At 41.9% G+C, this 22531-nt stretch overlaps 1 protein-coding gene across 3 annotated transcripts in view; it reads left to right on the forward strand.

Moving 5' to 3' along the window:
- Positions 1 to 19514: 19514 nt before the first annotated feature.
- Positions 19515 to 22531, forward strand: part of RNF216 (ring finger protein 216) — a 119335-nt gene continuing 116318 nt past the window's right edge. For all 3 annotated transcript variants that reach the window (XM_020906711.2, XM_020906714.2, XM_020906715.2), the window contains exon 1: positions 19515 to 19649. The gene's annotated coding sequence lies outside the window, so the exon portion shown is untranslated. The remainder of the gene's footprint in view (positions 19650 to 22531) is intronic.

Below are 22531 nucleotides of genomic sequence, written 5' to 3' on the forward strand. Positions count from 1 at the left end.
ACCACACATGTCCCATGGCGGGCCAGAAAAAACCTCTGGAACGCTGACCTACCACCCCCATGATCTACCCAAGAAATCAACTCCTAAAACTACAATAAAAAGCCTAGGAAGCCAGGCCACTACCTCTAGCCAACCTCCAGGAAGCTAAGCAGTAACTTTTATAGAAGTCAGCTCCAGATGACCAGGACTTCGTCAATTACTGAGTTTCTTTAGCTTTTGTTGTTGCTGGTGATGGTGTTCAGTCCCTAAGCCGTGTCTGACTCTTTCTGACTTCATGGGCTGTAGCATGCCAGGCTCCTCTGGCCTCCATTGTCTCCTGGAGTTTGCTCAGTTCGTGTCCAGTGAGTTGATGTTGCTATCTAACCATCTTATCCTCTGCTGCCCCTTTATCCTTTTGCCTTAAATCTTTCCCAGATCAGGGCCTTTTCCAATGAGTTGGCTCTTCCCATCAGGGATCCAAAGTATTGGAATTACACCTTCAGCATCTGTCCTTCTAATGAGGTTCAGGGTTGATTTCCTTTAGGGTTGACTTGGTTTGATCTTCTTCCAATCCAAGGGACTCTCAAGAGTCTTCTCCAGCACCACAGTTCAAAAGCATCAGTTCTGCACTCAGCTTTCCTTATGGTCCAGCTCTCATATCCATACATGACTACTAGAAAAACCATAGCTTTGATTACACAGACCTTTGTCAGCATAGTGATGTCTTTGCCTTTTAATACGCTGTCCTGGTTTGTCATAGCTTTTCTTCCAAGGAGCAAGTGTCTTTTAATTTCATGGCTATAGTTACCATCTGCAGTGATTTTGGAGCCCAAGAAAATAAAGTCTGTCACTGTTTCCACTGTTTCCCTATTTGCCATGAAGTGATGGGACTGGATGCCATGATCTTCGTTTTTTGAATGTTGAGTTTCAAGCCAGCTTTTTCCCTCTCTAACCCTCATCAAGAGGCTCTTTATTTCCACTTCATTTTCTGCCATCAGAGTGGTATCATCTGCATATCTGAGGTCGTTGATATTTCTGCTGGCAACCTTGATTCCAGCTATGATTCATCAAATCCAGAATTTCCTATGATGTACTCGGCATATAAATTAAATACTACACAGCGTGACAATATACAGCCTGTTGTACTTCTTTCCCAATTTTGAGCCAGTCCGTTGTTCTATGTCTGGTTCTGTTACTTCTTGATTTGCATATGAGTTTCTCAGGAGATAGGTAAGGTGGTCTGGTATTCTTATCTCTTTAAGAATTTTCCATTTTGTTGTGATTCATACAGTCAAAGGCTTTAGTGTAGTCAATGAAGCCGAAGTAGATGTTTTCCTGGAATTCCTTTGCTTTCTGTATGATACAACAATTGTTGGCAATTCAATCTTTGGTTCCTCTGCTTTTTCTAAACCCAGATTGTACATCTGGAAGTTCTCTGTTCACATACTGCTGAAGCCTATCTTGAAAGATTTTGAGCATTACCTTGCTAGCATGTGAAATGAGCGGAATTGTATGGTAGTTTGAAATTCTTGGGCATTACCATTCTCTGGGATTGGAGTGAAAACTGACCTTTTCTAGTCCTGTGCCCCCAGAAATCTCAAAAACAACAGAATATCTCAGTTTCCAAGGCAAACCATTCAACATCATGGTAATCTGTCTATACTCCTTTCCTCTAATAAGCTCTGAATAAACAGCCTGGCCTGTTTTTATTTGGTTGGTCTTCATTTATTTTCAAAGATGCATTCAATGGTAAATACTTTTCTGTACATTCTGCATAATTTGACTAGCTACTGTATTGTGTGGCTTCCCTCATTATTTGAAATTAAAATGTATTATTCAAAATTCACTAAGTGAAAGTAAGAAGAATTTAAACTTAAAATGATGATTTTCAGAAAGAAGAACTTTCTGATTCCTAGAGCAGTTGAAAAGTGTAATACGTTTCAGGTGGAGGGTCATTTTGGAAGAAAATTTTCCTTTGTGATTGTGTTGTTATGTGCTGGTCAGCACTAGTAGCCACCAACTACCTTTGACTTCTGAGTATTTGAAAGGTCCAGAATACTGGAGTGGGTTGCCATTTCGTCCTCCAGGGGATCTTCCTGACCCAGGGATTGAACCCACATCTCTTGCATCTCCTGCATTGGCAGGAGATTGTTTACCACTAGTGCCACCTGGGAAGCCCAAGTCTAAATTAAAATGTGCTTTAATTGTAAAATACCATGAATTTTGAAGACTTAGTATGAAAAAAATGAATAGAAAATATCTCATTAGCATATTTATAATGATTATATGCTGAAGGAACAATGTTTTGGACATACTGAGTTAAAACAGTACTAAAATGAAAAATAAAAATACAATGATGCTTTTCATATGCGTCTAACATTTATACTGCTGAAGTTACTAAATCTTAAAACTTTAGGATATCCTGTATTGCATAATAGTGTTAATAAACTTGACTTATTTTACAGTGTTGCTAGAATTGCCTGTAGAGTTTGAAAAACCAAATATAATATTGGTCTAAAACAGATATTCTCTATGACACATATACTGTGTGTGTGTGTGTGTGTGTGTGTGTGTGTGTGTGTGTTTGTAAGTATGTGTGTACTGGAGGAGGATGTTAGGGGTAGGGAATGTCATGATGTGATTATGAAAAACCTATTAATTATCATTTAAGCTACTTACTAATATGTTCAAATAGTAAGTTTCATATCAGCCTGTTTTCATTATTGAATAAAATGCCATAAGAACTTTTAAAATATATCATTAGATTCAGTTCACGCTCTTTTTTTAAAAAAAAGAGAAAACTAATCTTATTCTTTTGTAACATGGAATTGCTTTTCCTTTTGTTTCTAATTCTTGTATTAGATTTGGACATCAGGGATTTGAGTCCTTTGCAGATTCAGCTACATGGCTTTCTATTAATAGCTTTTGATTTGTTCTAGAGAGAATTATAAACAATAGAAATCATCTCCTTAAAAAAGTTTGAAAAGACTCATTTGCAAACCTTCTGAGTACAGAACCTTTTACAGGATAATTGTTTGAGGGTTTTATGTCTTTTGTTTTTCTCTTCTTGTTTAATCAACTTCAGTAATATGTTTTTCCTTCCAAACTTCTTTTAATTGAGTACATTCAAGTTTTTTACTGTGTTATTTACCGTATCTATTACTTTTAATTATTAAAATTTCCAGATGTATTTCTAGAGAGTTTTCCAAGAATTAGTATCTCTTTTGTATCGATCAACACAACCAGAGATTTATCATTTTTTTTCTCCAAAGAGATAACATTAGATTTATCATTTTTTCCTTTTGAGAATAAAACTGTTAAAGCTATCACCTTCTCACATCAAGATTCCATGGAAAGTAGTTTAAAATAAATGGGGAAGGGACCAAAAAATAAAATAAGTAAGTCTTTTTTAGAATAAATAATTTATTGAATTTGTTACAATATTGCTTCTGTTGTTTATGTTCTGATTTTTTGGCCTTGAGACATTATTTAACAATTAACCAATGACAGCACAGTTAAAATAATATAGCGCCAACACTATAAAAAAAAAAAGTCCCAGACTTCAGTAATATGAACCCTTGTTATCATTAAGTTTCAACAGAGAAATCAATGTCCCATAATAAAATCTCCTCTTAGAAAAATTGAAATAACGAAATTTCTTATTCTTAATTTCAAAGAAAACTCTGCAAAATCCCGTTCATGTGGGTCTCAGGTGCCTAGATAAAATTTGTATTCCTTCTATTAAAACCTGCACTGTCTTCCATTAAAATTAATGTTTTCTTCAATATCTCCAGAGGTGGATTAATTCTCCCCCAAGCCTATTGTGTTCCCAGTTGTGTTCCCAACAAGTCAACTGTTTATCTTAGAAACACATGGTAACTGTAAGGAGCTTAGAAGTCACCACTCTATCCACACAAGTAAAAAGCAAAACAAACTGATAAATCAACAGTCTTAGAGTCATCAGAAAAATGAGGTCACAGGGCACACACCTGCCCCCCAAAATTGGAAAGACAGGTGAATATAGAGAATCACAACTTACCAGAGCAGAAATCTCCCTGTGGACCAATCCAGGGTAAGAAAACCTAAGCCGTAATTGATAAATTGCTGGAAGCTTAATGTGGACAAGTGTGAGATTCAGAATCTCCAGGGAGGTCCCCACACTTCTGTGAGTTTTACCTCCAGAGCTTGACCAGTTTCTCAAAGTGAAGATGGGAGAAAAATCGTCTCATACCTCCTGCAGGGGAAGGGGAGATGTGGCCATTTTAAATACACTAGAACATTCTGGCTTTCTTAACAAGGTCTGCCCTCAGGAGAAACTAGTTAACCAGAGAAACTAGTTAACTCAGATTCTTGATCATCTGAGCCACCAGGTTTCCCTGGGTCGGGAAGATCCCCTGGAGTAGGAAATGGCAGCCCGCTCCAGTAATTTTGCCTGGGAAGTCCCATGGACAGAGGAGCCTGGCGTGCTACAATCCATGGGGCTGCAAAGAGTCAGACACGACTTAGTGACTGAACAACGAATGATGATATTACTAAATGCCAATTTATAGAAGGGTTTTCTGGGCTTTGTTTTTCCGTGCTTCAGGGCTTGTGAGATCTTAGTTCCCTTGCCAGGAATCAAACTCACGCCCTAGGCACTGAAAGTGCAAAGTCCTAACCACTGGACCACCAGGGAATTCCTTACAGCAGGTTTTTTTTAATCCATTATATCATGTTCATATAGTCAAAGCTATAATTTTTCCAGTAGTCACGTACAGACATAAGAGTTGGACCATAAAGAAGGCTGAGTGCCAAAGAATAATGCATTCAGACTGTGGTGCTGAGGAAGACTCTTGAGAGTCCCTTGGACTGCAACCAGTCCATCCTAAAGGAAATCAGTCCTGAATATTCATTGGAAGGACTGATGCTGAAGCTGAAACTCCAATTCATTGGCCACCTGATACGAAAAGCTGACTCACTGGAAAAGACCCTGTGATGCTGGGAAAGATTGAAGGCAGAAGGAGAAAGGGATGACAGAGGATGAGATGGTTGGATGGCATCACCAACTCAATGGACATGAGTTTGAGCAAACTCCAGGACATGGTGTGGACAAGGAGGCCTGGCGTGCTACGTCCATGGGGTTGCAAAGAATCAGACATGACTTAGCAACTGAACAACAATCAGTACAGAGGTTTCCCTCAGATCCCTTTGACTCGATCTCTACCCCTCTTTGCATCACAAGTCTGCAATTTTCTGAAGCACTCAAGTTTTCTGGGTCTCTCTACTTGCTGGTGGGTCTCTGAACAAGCCATCTAACCCTCACACCACCAGGCACCTGTGAAATGGCAATCCCCCTTCTCCCCAGGAGCTAGCTTTCTGAAGACAGCAGTAACCATGCCATCCATGTTGCCGGCTGTCACCATGAGGCCAGCCAAGTCTACCAGCAAGTGGAATTTTCCACTTTGATTTTTTACTTCTGTCTCATGACACTTGAGGCCCTAGGCTCATTTTATCCCATGGCTAATATCTGTGACAAAGCAGGCCCTGATTGAGAGGGTGAAGATGCTCATAATTACCTTAGCAACGGAACATGCTGTGCGTTTGAGTCATGTACTCTCATCTCCATAGCAACACAGAATCACAGAATCTTGATCCTTTGAAGCCCAGTGGCAAAAGGGCTCACTGATCTAACCCCTTAGATTAAAACAGAAATGAAAACAAAACAAAACCTTTAAAAAAAATATCATTTACTACTCAGCCTTCATATCCTTGTGCATTGTTTTTGTGCATATCCATTGTTTTTACCGTTTATAATGGAGTGTTGATACAAATGTTTTGTTGAATCAGTAAGTCATGTCCAACTCTTTCGCGACCCCATGGACTGTAGCCCGCCCAGCTCTTCTGTCCGTGGGATTTCCCAGGTAAGAATACTGGAGTGGGTTGCCATTTCCTCCTCCAGGGATCTTCCCCACCCAGGGATCAAATCCAAGTCTCCTGCATTGGCAGGCAGATCCTTTACCAAACTGAGCCACCAGGGGGGCACAGTTATGTGTGTTGTCTACACACATAACTACAAATTGTAAACGGGCTATAAAGGAATATTTCAAAGAGGAGGTTGATCTAACCCTCATTGTCAAAGAAAATTGTCCGAAAAATAGCATTTGATGTGATAACTGCATTATGACTAAGTAAATGGTAGGTGCTCAGTATGTATTTGTGGAATCTGATTCTTTCCCTAGATGCTTCCTTTTCAAATTTGAATGTGGGAAGAGATAGAGGAAGCAGAAGAAAAAGCAATGGAGGCAAAGTGTTCAGTAAATATCATCTAGAAGTTGAAAAACTTCCTAAATTGTGTGTGTGTGTGTGTGTGTGTGTGTGTGTGTTTTGGCTGCACCTTGTGGCTTGCGGGATCTTTTTTCCCCAACCAAGGACTGAATACGGGTCATGGCAGTGAAAGGGCCAAGTTCTAGCCACTGGACCTCCAGGGAATTCCCAAAAATCTCCGAAGTTTTAGATCAGAATCTGAAATTAACAACCTGTGTGATGTTGGGCATCTCACTCACCCTCTATTTTCCACCTATTATAACACTTTGAGATTAGACTCACTCGGGATTTTCCAAAGCAGGTACATATATCACTGTGCTAAGCAAAAACCTTTAAAAAAATGTTTGGCTGCACTGCATCTTCCTCATGGAACACTGGCTCTTGATTTCTGCATGCAGGTTCTCTCTAGTTGTAGTAACAAAACCATTTTAACTGATAAATATTTGCATGCTGCTGTTGTTCAGTCGCCAAGTCTTGTCTGACTGCGACTCTGTGGACCACAGCACACCAGCTTCCCTGCACTTCACTGTCTCCTGGAGTTCGCTCAGACTCAAGTCCATTTAGCCAGTGATGCCATCCAACCCCCTCATCCTCTGCCGTCCACTTCTCCTCCTGTCCTCAGTCTTTCCCAGCATCACAGGGTCTTTTCCAATAAGTCAGCTTTTTGCATCAGGTGGCTTCAGCTTCAGCATCAGTCCTTCCAATGAATATTCAGGACTGATTTCCTTTAGGATGGACTGGTTGGATTTCTTTGCCATCCAAGGGACTCTCAAAAGTCTTCTCCAATACCACAGTTCAAAAGCATCAATTTTTCAGCACTCAGCCTTCTTTATGGCCCAGACTCTCACATCCATACTGACTACTGGACAAAAACCATAGCTTTGACTATACAGAACTTTGTATTCATTTATTTTAAAATGAATACAAATAATAAAAACCCCCATGATTTCAAAAACATTACTACTCAGGAGAAGATTCAAGTAAATAGTGCTGAGCCTTCCACCTCTTGTGGTACTATAAGAGCTTGGATGGCATCCCTTGAATGGCAAGAACCTCTTATGGTTCATAACATATATATGCATATTATACATAATACACACACACATATATATATATGAAACAGCAGTTTGTGGACATTGGACAGCACAAACCACAGGACTTGATGCCTGAGAAACAGATGACAAAGGAAATGAGGCCTATAACCACCCCCAACTTCTGCCCAGAAGCAATTTCTGGACCAGAGGCATGAGTGAGGAGGGGAGACCTAATCAGAACTCAGGAGTGTTATTGAGTGGAAGAGATAGAGATCAGAACTCAGGGAAACTCAGGCAGCCAGAAATTGTAGGACATGATTCTGGAAAGAGTAGAACTGTGGTTCAAATTATATGTGGAAGTAAAAGCATAAAAGTGGGGACTTCTTTGGCGGTCCAGTTGTTAAGACTTCGCCTTCCAATGGCAGGGGGTGAGAGTTCGATCTCTCACTGGGGACCTAAGATCCCACATGCCTTGTGGCCAAAAAGCCAAAACATAAAACAGAAGCAATACTGTAACAAATTCAATAAAGACTTTAAAAAAGCATAAAAGATGCTCACTTCGGCAGCACATATACAAAAAAAAGCATAAAAGATGGGAGGGGGGAAATTAAAGTATATTTTTCATAAGGGCATAACATTATAAGAAGATGGGTTATGATAAGCTAAGTATTCATGTTAGAAACCTTAATGAGATCATTAAAAGATTAATACATAGAGGAACAGTTGATTAGCCAACAGTAGAGATAAAATGGAAATCTCAAAATCACTCAGTTAAATCCAGAAGAAGGGAGAAAAAGAGAACAAAAAATAAGAGGGCCAAATAGAAAACAAATACGAGACAGCAGATTTAGACCCAGTCGTATAAATAATTATATTAAATCAAAATGGCTTAACCACTTGAATTAAAAGACAAAGGTTGTCAGGTTAGATAAAAATGCAAGATCCAGCTATATGCTGTCAACAAACCTAAGGTTTTACTTGGAATTTCAAAACTTCCCCTCTCTCTCACTGGAAGAACAAAGAGACAGAAAATCAAGATGGATATTGTAACACTGACCTCGCTGACTTATCCAGAACATTCTACCGAAGAACAAAAGAATACACTTTCTTTCCAAATGTACATGGATTCACTAAAATAGAACACATCATTGGCCATGTAACATCATTGACCAACTCTTGAAAAATTTTTTCGAGTTGATGGCATGTAGAATATGCCATCACATATTCTAGTCACATATTCTCTAGTCACAAAAAAAATTAAATTAGAAGTCAATTAGAAAAAGATACCTAATAATAATAAAGAAATTTAATTCCAAATAATAAATAAATTTAAAACACAATCCTAAATCATTTGCAAGTCAACTAAAAAATCACAAAGGAAATAACAAAATGTTTAAATTGAATGGAAATTTGAAGAAATACATGAAAACTAAAAACTTTTATTCTTCAAAAGACACTATCAAGTAAACAAAAAGGCAAGAGATTTGATAGAAAATATGCACAATACTAAGGACTTATTGCAAATTTAAAAAAAAACTCTTATAACTCAATTGTAAGATGAAGCACTCAATTTAAATAACATGCCAAATAATTGAACAAAAATTTCACAAAAGAAGAAATACAAAGGCCAATAAGTACAAGAGAAGATGCTGAACGTAATTCACCATTAGGGAAACAAAAATTAAACCACATTAATGTAGGGACTTTCCTGGCAGTCCAGTGGTTACGAATCTGCCTTCCAATGCAGGTTCAACCCCTGATCAGGGAACTAAGATTCCACATGGCTTGGGGCAGCAGAGTCTGTGAAGATCCTGCCACAACTAAGACCCAATGTATTTTTATTACATAAATAAAACAATAAAATATAATAAAAATAAATTACAAAATTTTAAAAGACAATATCAATGGAATAAAAAGTCAATCCACAGAATGGGAGAAAATATATAGAGATCATATATCTGATGAGAAATTAGGATCCAGAATATATAGAAACCACCTAAAGCTCAATAATGAAGGAACAAATTCATTCACAAATGGCCAAAAGATTGAACAGGTATTTCTGCAAAGAAAATACACAAATAGCAAACATGAACATGAAAAGATGCTGCAGATCACAGTCATCAGGGAAACGTAAACCAAAGCTACACTGAGATACCACCTCATCCCCTTAGAATGGGAAATATTTTTTTAAAAAACAGTAAATAACAATATTGGCAAAGATGTGGAAAAGTTGAAACTCTTGAGCACAATTAACGGGAATGTCAAAATGGTGGAAAACAGTATGTTCCTCAAAAATGAAAACCAGAATTACCATATGACCCAGCAATTCCACTTCTGAATAGTAAACATACGCCCAAAAGAGTTGAAAGCAGGGTCTCGAAGAGATATTTGTATACCCATGTTCACAACTGCATTGTTCACAATGTTAAAACGTGGAAGTAACCCACGTGTCCACTGACAGATGATTGGATAAGCAAAACATGGTAACATACACAATGGGATATTATTCAGCCTGAAAAAGGAAGAAGATTCTGACACATAATACAACATGGATAAAACTTGAGGACCCCATACTAAGTGAAATAAATCAGTCACAAAAAGACAAATACTGCAGGAGCACGTTTAAATGAGGTCCTTAGTGTAGTCAAAATCCCAGAGACAGAGAGTAGAATGGTGGTTGACAGGGGCTGGGGGGAATGGGGAGTGATTGTTGACTGGGTATAGAATTCTGGTTTTTCAAAAAAGTTATGGAGACAGATAGTTACAGTGATTGCACAACATTATAAATGTATTTAATACCACTGCAATCTGTGCTTAAAAATGGTGAAATGGTAAATTCTATTTTATATGTATTTTACTATAATAAAATTACCAACAAATGAACATATGTTGAACAAAAGGAACCAGACACAAGAGTACCTGCTTTATGAGCTCATTTATCTGAAGCTATAGGAAAAGCAATTCTAATCTAAAGTGATAGAAAGCAGATAAGCGGTTGCCTAGCGCCAGGGATGAGGGTGGTGGATTGGCAAGGAAGGAGCACAGGGAAAGTTTTGGGGTGATGGAGATGGTCTCTGTCTTGATTATGGATAGAGTTACATGGGCATATAAATCTGTCAAAACTCATAGGAATGTACACTCACACCAGGTGCATTGTGCTGAATACAAATTAGACTGTTACTGCATTGGGCCTGAATGGCAGGAGATGACTACTTCTGAATGCAGACAGAGTTCAGGAATAATTTCCTTCATGGCCAGATGAGCACAGCCTCATCTAGACAAAGCTGATGTTGATACTTCCAGCCCTTGGGAACAAAGTGATGACGCACAAATTATGAAAACACAGTCCTGTGCTGTTACAAATTGTTTTATAGGTCGCTGCCACATTAACTACTTATAACCAGTAAATGAAATCAAGGGAACACTGCTGTGATGACTCACAGGGATGTACGAAGTGTACCACAGCTCTCTGGAAGGTTCGGAGGGTTGGTGTGTGTGTCACACCATCTGCCCTATTGCATGGAAGTATAGCGAGTATGGTTGATAGGAATTTCTATGCTTCTTTGCAGGAAAATAATGAAACATCATTTGTTGTCAATAGTTTTGTCCATGGATAGGTATCTTTTTCCCCTTCTGATTTGTGGTGCTGGTTAACACACACACACACACACACACACACACACACACACACATCAGGGACTCCTCTTCTTTCTTTCTTTCTTTCTTTTTGCAGTTGATTGCATCAGGTCTTGGTTGCAGCATGCAGGATCCTCCTCGCATCGTGTGGGTTCCTTCATGACTGGTCATGGGCTTCGCAGTTGTGGTCCATGGGCTCAGTAGTTGCAGCACTCGGGCTTTGTTGCTCCGAGGCTTGTGGGATCTTAGTTCCCTGACCGAGGATCAAACCCCTGTCCCCTGCCTCGCAAGGCAGATTCTTGACCACTGGACCACCGGGGAAGTCCCCAATTCCTCTTGTTAATATAGAGCTTCATTTTTCCCTTAAACTATAAAGGTGGAGCAGATATTTCTTGATTGCTGACTGATCACTGACTATTCTATTCTTTTCTCTCTTTTTTTAAAATAGGCAAGTTTTATTATCAAATGTAACCATTCTACAAAAGCTCAGTAGTCTTGTAGTATTACTGCCTTTAAATCTTTCAGAGCTTTGGGCAGATAGCATTTTAAGGCAGCAAGTATAAAGAACTATTTTTTTGAACTTTAGTGCCAGTTATCACCAAGTTTCACACAAAATGCTTTTTGTTTCGTATTTTCATTTTTCGTACTGTAGTTAAAGAGCCGATTCTGGTCAGTGAAGAGGGAATGTTTGACTCTCCACTCAGTGTTAATCCAAATAATGCAAAGTAAGTAAAAATAGCAACCATGTGAATCTTCATGACATTGCAACCAAGCCAAGGACACTGTCAGTAACTTATAGAAACATGATTCGTACAGATGACCCACAGACATGTGAAAAGATGCTCATCATAGCTAATTATTAGAGAAAAGCAAATCAAAGCTACACTGAGGTGCCACCTCACACTGGTCAGAATGGCTAGCATTGAAAGTGTAAGAATAACAAACGCTGGAGAGGGTGTGGAGGAAAGGGAACCCTCCTACACTGTTGGTGGGAATGCAAACTGGTGCAGCCACTATAGAAAACAGTACAGAGGCTCCTCACAAAATGAAAAATAGAGTTGCCCTATGATCCAACAATCCCATTCCTGGGTGCACATCCAGACAAAACTTTAATTCAAAAAGATACACGCACACCTATGTTCATAACAGCACTATTTATAATAGCCAAGGCACGGAAACAACCTAAATGTCTACTGACAGATACATGGATAAAGAAGATGTGATGTATATATACAATGGAATATTACTCATTCATAAAAATGAATGAAATAATGCCATTTGAAGCAACATGGATGGACCTAGGGATTATCATGTGAATATCACTTTACTAAGTGAAGTAAGTCAGGAAGAAAATGACAAATACCATGTGCTAGCACATATGTACAATCTAAAACATGACACTTGGTCACAGGAACAGGGCTTCCCTGACAGTTATGGCAGACATGGGGCTGGAGGCACGAACACAGCCGCAGGTGCGGAGACTTTGGGCCCTGCAAGGCCCCAGGTTTCAGCTTGGAACTCTCCAGATAATCAGTGCCGGCTGGGTCTGGGATGCAGGTGGGGCCTTCGGAAAAAGAGAGCCGGCAGAAGAGAAGCGTTTCTTCCAAGCTCGTGCTCAAGCATTACAGCTCGCAGCCTTGAAGAAACACCATGAAAATGAGATCTCTCATCACACAAAGGAGACTGAGTGCCTGCAGAGAGAAATTGAGCAGCACAAGCGGTCCATCAGGAAACGAAAACATCGTGATGACGGTGATCAAGTACACACAGTTCTCCATAGAATGGCTACCTACTATTGCCCACTTCTGTGTAGACATAGTTCTGGTTTAACTAGTATCTGTGTGCTCCCAGAAAATTATAACAGATCATCCTCAGTGAAAAGAAATAAAATAAGATATGACACAAATGAACACATCTTTGAAACAGAAACAGACTCACAGATGTAGAGGACAGACTTATGGTGCCAAGCAGGGGCAGGGCAGGGAAGGCAAGAATGGGGAGTTTGGGATTCGCAGATGCAAACTGTTATTTATAGAATGGATAAACAACAAGGTTCTACTGTATAGCACAAGGAACTGTATTCAATATCCCATGATAAACCATGATGGAAGCGAATATGAAAAAACACACATATGTGTTTATATATGTATATCTGAATCACTTTACTGTACAGCAGAAATGAACATTGTGTTGTATGTAACACAACTGGAGCCGCCAGTTTTTACATCACCTCAGTCTCAATAAGGGAATTCCACTACTTTCACCGTGACCCAGTGAGCACACCCATAGGGCCTGCCAACCCTCCTGGAGCTCGGACCATGGCCACTTCATACTCCTCTTAATGAAGCATGTTTTAAGTTTCATGTTTTGCACCTTGATTTAACTTTTGCTTGTAGGTCATTGCTTTGTTTAATTCTAAATTTTAAAAAGGTAATAACATGGATTGCTGGGATATCAGATATGCAGATGACACCACCCTTATGGCAGAAAGTGAAGAAGAACTAAAGAGCCTCTTGATGAAAGTGAAAGAGGAGAGTGAAAAAGTTGGCTTAAAGCTCAACATTCAGAAAACTAAGATTATGGTATCCGGTCCCATCACTTCATGGGAAATAGATGGGGAAACAGTGGAAACAGTGACTGACTTTATTTTGGGGGGCTTCAAAATCACTACAGATGGTGACTGCAACCATGAAATTAAAAGACACTTGCTCCTTGGAAGGAAAATTATGACCAACCTAGACAGCACATTAAAAAGCATAGATATTACTTTGTCAACAAAGGTCCGTCTAGTCAAGGCTATGGTTTTTCCAGTAGCCATGTATGGATGTGAGAGTTGTACTATAAAGAAAGCTGAGCACCGAAGAATTGATGCTTTTGAACTGTGGTGTTGGAGAAGACTCTTGAGAGTCCCTTGGACTGTAAGGAGATCCAACCAGTCCATCCTAAAGGAGATCAGTCCTGGGTGTTCATTGGAAGGACTGATGCTGAAGCTGAAGCTCCAATACTTTGGCCACCTGACGTGAAGAGCTGACTCTTTGGAAAAGACCCTGATGCTGGGAAAGATTGAGGACAGGAGGAGAAGGGGACGACAGAGGATGAGATGGTTGGATGGCATCACCGACTCAATGGACATGGGTTTGGGTGAACTCCGGGAGTTGGTGATGGACAGGGAGGCCTGGCATGCTGTAGTTCATGGGGTCGCAAAGAGTTGGACGCGACTGAGCGACTGAACTGAACTGAACTGAATAACATGGAATCTATTTTTCTAATTACCTTCTGCTTATGGAAAGTGAGATATTTTTACTTATAGTAGTGAAATAAAGTTTCTTTTCATTTTTCATTGAATTCTGCATGTTTTACAATATTGTGTTAGTTTCTGGTGTATAGCAAAGTGATTCAGTTTTATATATATATATATATGTATATATATATATATATATATATATATACACAAATATAGTCTTTTTCAGGCTCTTTTCCAATATAGTTGACTATAACATATTGAATATAGGCCCCTGTGCTATACAGTAAGACCTTGTTGTTTATCTATTTTACATACAGTAGTTTGTATCTGCTAATCCTAAACTTTGATAACTATAAGTTTGTTTTCTGTGTCTGTGAGGTGAGACTACTTCTTTTTTGCATGAATATGTTTTAAAAATATATTAGAGAGTTGATTCACAACGTTGTATTAATTCTTACTGTACAGCACAGCGGTTCAGTCACGCATGTATATATAGATTTTATACTCATTTCCATTGTGGTTTATCACAGGATCCTGAAAACAGTTCCCTGTGCTCTAAGTTGGCCCTGCTGTTTATCCTTCTATACGTAATAGTTTGCATCTTCTAATTCCAAACTCCCAATTGCTCTTAAATAAATATATTTTAACAAAAATGAATCAGTCTAAAGAAAAACATTATTAATGGGCAACAAGTAGATTAGGCAAATACTGTTTGTGGTGGTACTGCTCACATGTCTGAGATCCGGGAATGTGCTGTCTTCTCGGCTCTGCTGCTTTGCGGGTGGATCAGGGGGCTGGTGGGGGCTCGCCTGTGTCTTCTCAGTCAGATGGGGCTGCAGCACCAAAGAAATAGTAACAGGGGGACTTCCCTGACAGTCCAGTGGTTAAGATTCTGCACTTCCACTGCAGGGGGCACAGGTTCGATCCTAGCCAGGGAACTAAGATCCCACGAGCCAGGTGGAGTGGCCAAAAACAGCAACAACAAATATGACAACTAATTGAATCCTTGGAAGCATGGGCCATTCTCTTTCCTGCTGTCTGCTGGCCAGCAGGTCATTCCTTCTCATGCACTGATGATTTTAGGACCTGTCTTATTCCATGCCTTCCACCTGCCATTCTGACATCTTTCTTAATGATTTAACATCCTTCTAAATTCTCTCTCCACTCCCAGGCTCTTAGCTTTCTGATCCCTCCTCTTCAATGATCAAGACTTCACCTGTTAATCCACACTCATAGGTACACTCTCAGTTCAGTTCAGTCGTTCAGTCGTGTCCGACTCTTTGCGACCCTGTGAACTGCAGCACGCCAGGCCTCCTTGTCCACACCAGTTCCTGGAGTTTACTCAAACTCATGTCCATCGAGTCGGTGATGCCATCCAACCATCTCATCCTCTGTTGTCCCCTTCTCCTCCTGCCTTCAATCTTTCCCAGCATCAGGGTCTTTTCCAAAGAGTCAGTTCTTTGCATCAGGTGGCCAAAGTATTGGAGCTTCAGCTTCAGCATCAGTCCTTCCAATGAATATTCAGGACTGATTTCCTTTAGGATGGACTGGTTGGATCTCCTTGCAGTCCAAGGGTTTCTCAAGAGTCTTCTCCACACACCACAGTCCAAAGCATCAATTCTTTGGCGCTCAACTTTCTTTTCTTTTTTTTTTTTTTTTTGCTCAGCTTTCTTTATAGTCCAACTCTCACATCCATACATGACTACTGGAAAAACCATAGCTTTGACTAGACGGACCTTTGTTGGCAAAGTAATATCTCTGCTTTTTAATATGCTGTCTAGGTTGGTCATAACTTTCCTTCCAAGGAGCAAGTGTCTTTTAATTTCATGGCTGAAGTCACCATCTGCAGTGATTTTGGAGCTCCAAAAAATAAAGTCACTGTTCCCGCTGTTTCCCCATCTATTTGCCACGAAGTGATGAGACCGGATGCCATGATCTTAGTTTTCTGAATGTTGAGTTTTAAGCCAACTTTTTCACTCTCCTCTCTCACTTTCATGAAGAGGCTCTTTAGTTCTTTGCTTTCTGCCATAAGGGTGGTATTATTTGCATATCTGAGGTTATTGGTATTTCTCCCGGCAATCTTGATTCCAGCTTGTGCTTCATCCAGCCCAGCGTTTGTCATGATGTACTCTGCATATAAGTTGAATAAGCAGAGTGACAATATACAGCCTTGATGTACTCCATTCCCTATTTGGAACCAGTCTGTTTTTCCATGTCCAGTTCTAACTGTTGCTTCCTGACCTGCATACAGATTTCTCAAGAGGCAGGTCAGGTGATCCGGTATTCCCATCTCTGTAAGAATTTTCCATAGTTTATTGTGATTCACACAGCCAAAGACTTTTGCATAGTCAATAAAACAGAAGTAGATGTTTTGTGGAACTCTCTTGCTTTTTCGATGATCCAGTGGATGTTGGCAATTTGATCTCTTGTTCCTCTGCCTTTTCTAAAACCAGCGTGAACATACTGTTGAAGCCTGGCTTGGAGAATTTTGAGCATTACTTTGCTAGCGTGTGAGATGAGTGCAAATGTACAGTAATTTGAGCATTCTTTGCCATTGCCTTTCTTTGGGATTGGAACGAAAACTGACTTTTTCCAGTCCTGTGGCCACTGCTGTTTTTCAAATTTGCTGACATATTGAGTGCAGCACTTTCACAGCATCATCTTTTAGGATTTGAACTAGTTCAACTGGAATTCCATCACCTCCACTAGCTTTGTTCGTAGTGATGCTTCCTAAGGCCCACTTGACTTCGAATTCCAGGATGTCTGGCTCTAGGTGAGTGATCATATCATTATGATTATCTGGGTCATGAAGATCTTTTTTGTATAGTTCTTCTGTGTATTCTTGCCACCTCTTCTTATATCTTCTGCTTCTGTTAGGTCCATACCATTTCTGTCCTTTATTGTGCCCATCTTTGCATGAAATGGTCGCTTGGTATCTCTAATTTTCTTGAGCAGATCTCTAGTCTTTCCCATTCTATTGTTTTCCTCTATTTCTTTACATTGATTACTGAAGAAGGCTTTCTTATCTGTCCTTGCTATTCTTTGGAACTCTGAATTCAAATGGGTATATCTTTCATTTCTCCTTTGCCTTTAGTATCTCTTCTTTTCACAACTCTTTGTCTAAGTCCTCCTCAAACAACCATTTTTCCTTTTTGCATTTCCTTTTCCTGGGGATGGTCTTGATCCCTGCCTCCTGTACAGTGGCACGAACCTCCATCCATAGTTCTTCAGGCACTCTGTCTATCAGATCTAACCCCTTGAATCTATTTGTCACTTTCACTGTATAATCATAAGGGATTTGGTTTAGGTCATACCTGAATGGTCTAGTGGTTTTCCCTACTTTCTTCAATTTAAGTCTGAATTTGGCAATAAGGAGTTCATGATCTAAGCCACAGTCAGCTCCTGGTCTTGTTTTTTGCTGATGGTATAGAGCTTCTCCATCTTTGGCTACAAAGAATATAGTTACACCCTAGGCTTCATCATTACCAAAACTGCTCCAATTTCGAAGACCTCAGCTTCAAGAATCCCTCTCTTTGACACCCTTCCATCTCTCTAGCTTCTTTCTTCCCTCTGCATCTAAGCAAGTGACTGGAAAGAGATCCACCTCCTTGCTACCTGGCCTCACTTTAAGTTTATAATCCCATAACTCCAGACCAGCAACCTTTTGCAACTGCTAATCATTTCACTCTCTCATTGTTTTCTTTCACAAACCTTTAAGACCCTCTCCCTGACCTCACTCTCAGCTAATGGCTCTCCTGGTTTTGCTGAAATTCAGTTGTATTGTGTTGAATCTCCGAGCAGCATTTGGCACTGTTGGTAACTCCCTTCTCGGGACATTTTCTTTTTCTAGCCTTGGGGTAGAAAGTAGATCTAATTGCCTATTGATATACCTATGCGAAGGTCTAGTTTGCAATGTAACATGCAAAAAAACATTCACTTCTCCCTTCTCCAACCAAAATCGGTTCCTCCTGATTTTCCTCATATTTGTGAATGGCATCACCATTCACCCAGCTGCACAAGTCAAAAACCTGTAGTTATCCTCAATTCCTTTCATTCTCTCTCACTCTACATCCAATCCATCAAATCTTTTTTACATTAAAAAAAAAATCCCTAATCTGACCATTTTCATCACCTCCTCCTTGACTGTGCTGATCCAAGTCACCATCTCTTGTCATTTAGAATCCTGCAATAGCTTCCTAACTGGTTTTCCTGATTCTGCTCTTATCTTTCTATAATCTATGTCCAAATAGCCACCAGAGTGCTCTTGGAAAACAAGCAAATCAACTCACACCTGTCCCCAATTCCCCAGTAGCTTTCCATCACACTGAGAATAAAATCCAAATTCATTTTAAGACCGTCTACTATTTGGCTCCTAACCAGCTTGCCAAGCCCATTCACTACCACGCCAACTCACCGCTTTGCAGCCATGTGGCATCACCCTGTTTTTCTAACACACCAGGCGTATTCACAATCTCAGGGCTTTGCTCTTGCTATACTCTCTGCTTGGAGGTCTTCCTGAGGTGGTCTCCATGGCTCACTCCCTCACTTTATTTAGACCACACTATTATCTCCATCGCGGCTTCCCTGGCGGCTCAGCCAGAAAGGATCCGCCTGCCAATGCAGGAAGCGTGGGTTCGATCCCTGGGTGGAGAAGATCCCTTCTAGAAGGAACTGGCAACCCACTCCACTATGCTTGCTGGGAAATCCCATAGACAGAGGAGCCTGGTGGGCTACAGTCCTCGAGGTCACAAGAGTCGGATACAGCTTAGTGACTAAACAACAATTATCCCCATCCCTCTATTCTTTTCTCGGCTTTATTTTTCATCCGTGTGTGTGCGTGTTTCCGAACACCTCCTGCCTGAGCCAGTAGTTTAATTGGCTCATTAGTTCACCAGTTATTGACTTGCCCACTAAAACACACGTTTCATGAGAACAAGGACCTTCTGTAATGCTTTTGCTCCAATTCCTAGAACAGTGCCTGGCACACAGGAAGCCCTCTGAAAATATGTTCCGTGAATGATTTGCCAAAGGCAATGGGTGCAAATAGATGCAGATCCAGGAGATTTCCACGGTCACCCGCTTCACGCCCTGGAACTGAAAACCCCAGAGTGATAGTGACACCTCACGGGGCTCCTTTCGTCCTCCCGCCTAGTGGCGAAGTCAAAACGCAGCCCACGGCGAGCCGGGACGGAGGACAGGAGTCCCTCTCTATGGTCTTACTCCCCAGACCCCTCCTCCCTAGCCCCCTGCGTGCCTCTATGGTTCTTCCTGTCATTAGTCGGGAGGGGGCGCTGTGCGCAGGCGCGCGGTGACGCCTCGGCAAGGCCGGAAGGAGCGCAGCGGCGGCCTCGGCAGCGGCGGCGATCAGATTGGGGCTGCCGCTCTTGCTGACTGGAAATCGCGGCGACAGAAGCTCCCGAGCTTGCCTCGCGAGCCGGCGAGTCGAGTGGCGAGTAAGTATCGGCCGCGGCTCCTCAGCCGGCTCTGTGGGGCTAGTGGCGTCTTCTCCGGGCGCCTCCATTAAGCCGGGGGTGGGGGCGGGGGCTCGACCGTGAAGGGCCCCGGGGGGGCGCGGGCCAGGCCGGGCGGCTACCCCGACACGAGCGAGCCCAGGGCCGGCTCCGGGCAGCGCCGAGCGACCGGAGCAGCGGGGCCGGCGGCCAGGAAAGAGCGACAAAGGCAAGGGCGGCCGGCGAACCCGCCGCGGGTCCCGTTACTTCGGGAAGTTTCGCGGGCCGGTCGGTGGGTACGCCGCGCGAGGACTCGAAAGCGCCGAAAGACTCGAGTTTCCTCGGCAGCACCTTCTGGGAAGCGGTGGCGATGGAGCCGAGCGCGGCCCGGAGCGCGCGGGGGGCGCAGCGCTGTGAGTGAACTCCGACGCCCTGAGGTGGGGGTGGCGGTGGAGCTGCGGGCCGCGGTCCCAGACCCTCGCGGCTCAACTCTGGAGGGGCGTCTTCCCCAGAAGGCGGCCGCTCGCTGCTGCCCACCCTCGTGAGGACTTCCCGAACCCCGGACAGCGCAGGGAACGCGAACCTCCACCCCACCCCTCCCCCCCAAAATGTGCCCGGAGTGCTGGGCGGCGAACGAAGCCGCTGCTCCCGCGTGGGTTGTGGCTCGAATGCCGCGTGGGACGATTGTCGAAAACTTTGGGCCACTCCGGTCTCGTGACCCAGCTCGCTGAGAGCCTTGCGGGGTCTCCGCGACGTCCGCAGGGCAGGTTGCCGACCTCAGCGAGTGGGGCGCTGTGGTCAGTCTGGGTGCGTCGTGAGGAGCGCTTGGAGGGGGTTCGTCCTAGGGTTTTTGATACCACGAGATGACTTGCGCTGCTGGCAGAGGGCACAGCCGCGTTCAGAACGCTGGCCTACAGGAAGATCGCGGAGAAACGGCCTTGCTCCGTTAGTTTGTTTTTTTTTGCTTTTTGTTTTTTTTTTGTAAAAGTCATTTATCGTAGCTGGGAGTAGGAAGTGGCTGGATTTAAGGAAATAGCTCGAGAGCCTGGGGCCAGACTTTTGGCTCTCCCTGTACACGTAAATGGAGGCTTTATAGTTTCCTCCTGAAGGCAGGCAGCAACTACAGAAAGAGAAGCCTTGCAGCCCCTTTGGAGAAGTGTAATAAAGGAAGTTGAGCTATGAGTCTGGAAGACTGAAAGTTTATGAAATACGGTGGATGAGAGAGCCTGTGCTCATGTTAACGAGTATTTACAGTGTTCTAGGCTGTGGTAAGAGCTTTAGAGACGTCATAATTTTTTTTAGCTAGATACTGTTGTAAGGATTTTCCATATATTAACTCTGAATCCTCGATAACATGGCTTTTGTCGTCCCTTACTTTCGAGAGGGAGAAAATGAGGTGCTGAAAAAATAACTTAGCTTGTAAGGGTCTAAGCTGGGATTCGAACCCAGTTCATACTCCTAATTATCCTGCTATACCTGTGAATATGCAAGAAGTTCTGGTGTATTTACTTTTGCCAGGCTGTGTGCTGTGTCCTGAGGCTTTGGAAATGAATTGCACAAGAGTCCTACCTTCTTGGGCCTTCCTTGCTAGCTCAGAAAGTGAAGAATTTGCCTGCAATGCAGGAGACTGGGTTTCGATCCCTGGGTCGGGAAGATTCCCCCAGAGAACAAAATGGCAACCCACTCAAGCGTTCTTGCCTGGAGAATCCCATTAACAGAGGAGCCTGGTGGGCTACAGTCCATGGGTTCGCAAAGAGTCAGATATGACTGAGCAACTAACACTTTAAATTTCAGTTTCCTACCTTCTTGGAACTCTTTTTAGCAAAGGAGGTGGATATTAAGCATAGCTTCCTAAATATTTTATTGTGGTAGTACTTGGAAGGAGTGAGAGACATATGAACAAACACTGGGGATAGTCTGGAAAGGTTTTTCTCTGAAAAGTGAAATTTTAAGATGAGGGACTGAAGAATAAATAGAGTTAATTTGGTCAAAGAGAGGCAGAGAGAAGAGCCTGAAGTTTCATGGCGCTTTCTAGGACCTGAGCCTGGTTTCTGCAGAATGGTGAATAAGGGAAGAAGTATGAGGGGGGGCTGGCTGTGTCAGCAAGGTCATGTGAAGGCAGGGTTTCATAGGCCATGGTAAGGATTTTGGTTGTGCCATGAAGAGATTTGTGGTTACAGAAGCAAAACTGTCCTATATGAAAATTCATTGGAGGGTACCACTTGTAGACAGTATTGGGATAGAAGGGGCAGGATGTCATGAGTTCACGGAGGATTCAGCTGCTATCATTGAAAATTGACTTCTTACTTGTGGATTGAGGATGTGCTTGCTTATCCATCCCAGTTTCCCAGCCAATTTTCAGTTGACAATTGGAGAAAAAAATTTTAATGTTGTATGTTAAGCTCGTTAGCCTACCCACTGAAAATTTTGAATAATTTCTGGTTTAAAACCTTTCGTGTTGTAAAAAGATACTAATAGACTTTTTAGAGCTCTTTGAAACCACTTGAACTCCAGACTGTTTGCATATCATCTCTAATTATGGATGCTATTTTACCTTAGTTCTTTCATTTTGTATGTATGTTGAAATTAACGTGCATTTTCTTATTCTGAATTCATCAGCTTCATTGTTCTTTGTTTATAGTATCACCATCGTCCAGTCCAGTCATCTGATCTCAACATCGAGGTCAACTTAGACCCCTTGCTTCCTCTTGCCCTGATGACCAGTTACATAGGAAATCCCATCGTTGCACTCTGCTGGTGGTCTGGTGGTTAAGACTCTGAGTTTCCATTGCACGGGGTGCAGGTTCAGTCCCTGGTTGGGGAACTAAAATCCCACATGCCATGTGCTGTGTCCTTAAAAAAAAAAAAATCCCATTGAATCTAAC

Source organism: Odocoileus virginianus, chromosome 33 (assembly GCF_023699985.2).
Source record: "Odocoileus virginianus isolate 20LAN1187 ecotype Illinois chromosome 33, Ovbor_1.2, whole genome shotgun sequence".
Taxonomy (NCBI): domain Eukaryota; kingdom Metazoa; phylum Chordata; class Mammalia; order Artiodactyla; family Cervidae; genus Odocoileus; species Odocoileus virginianus.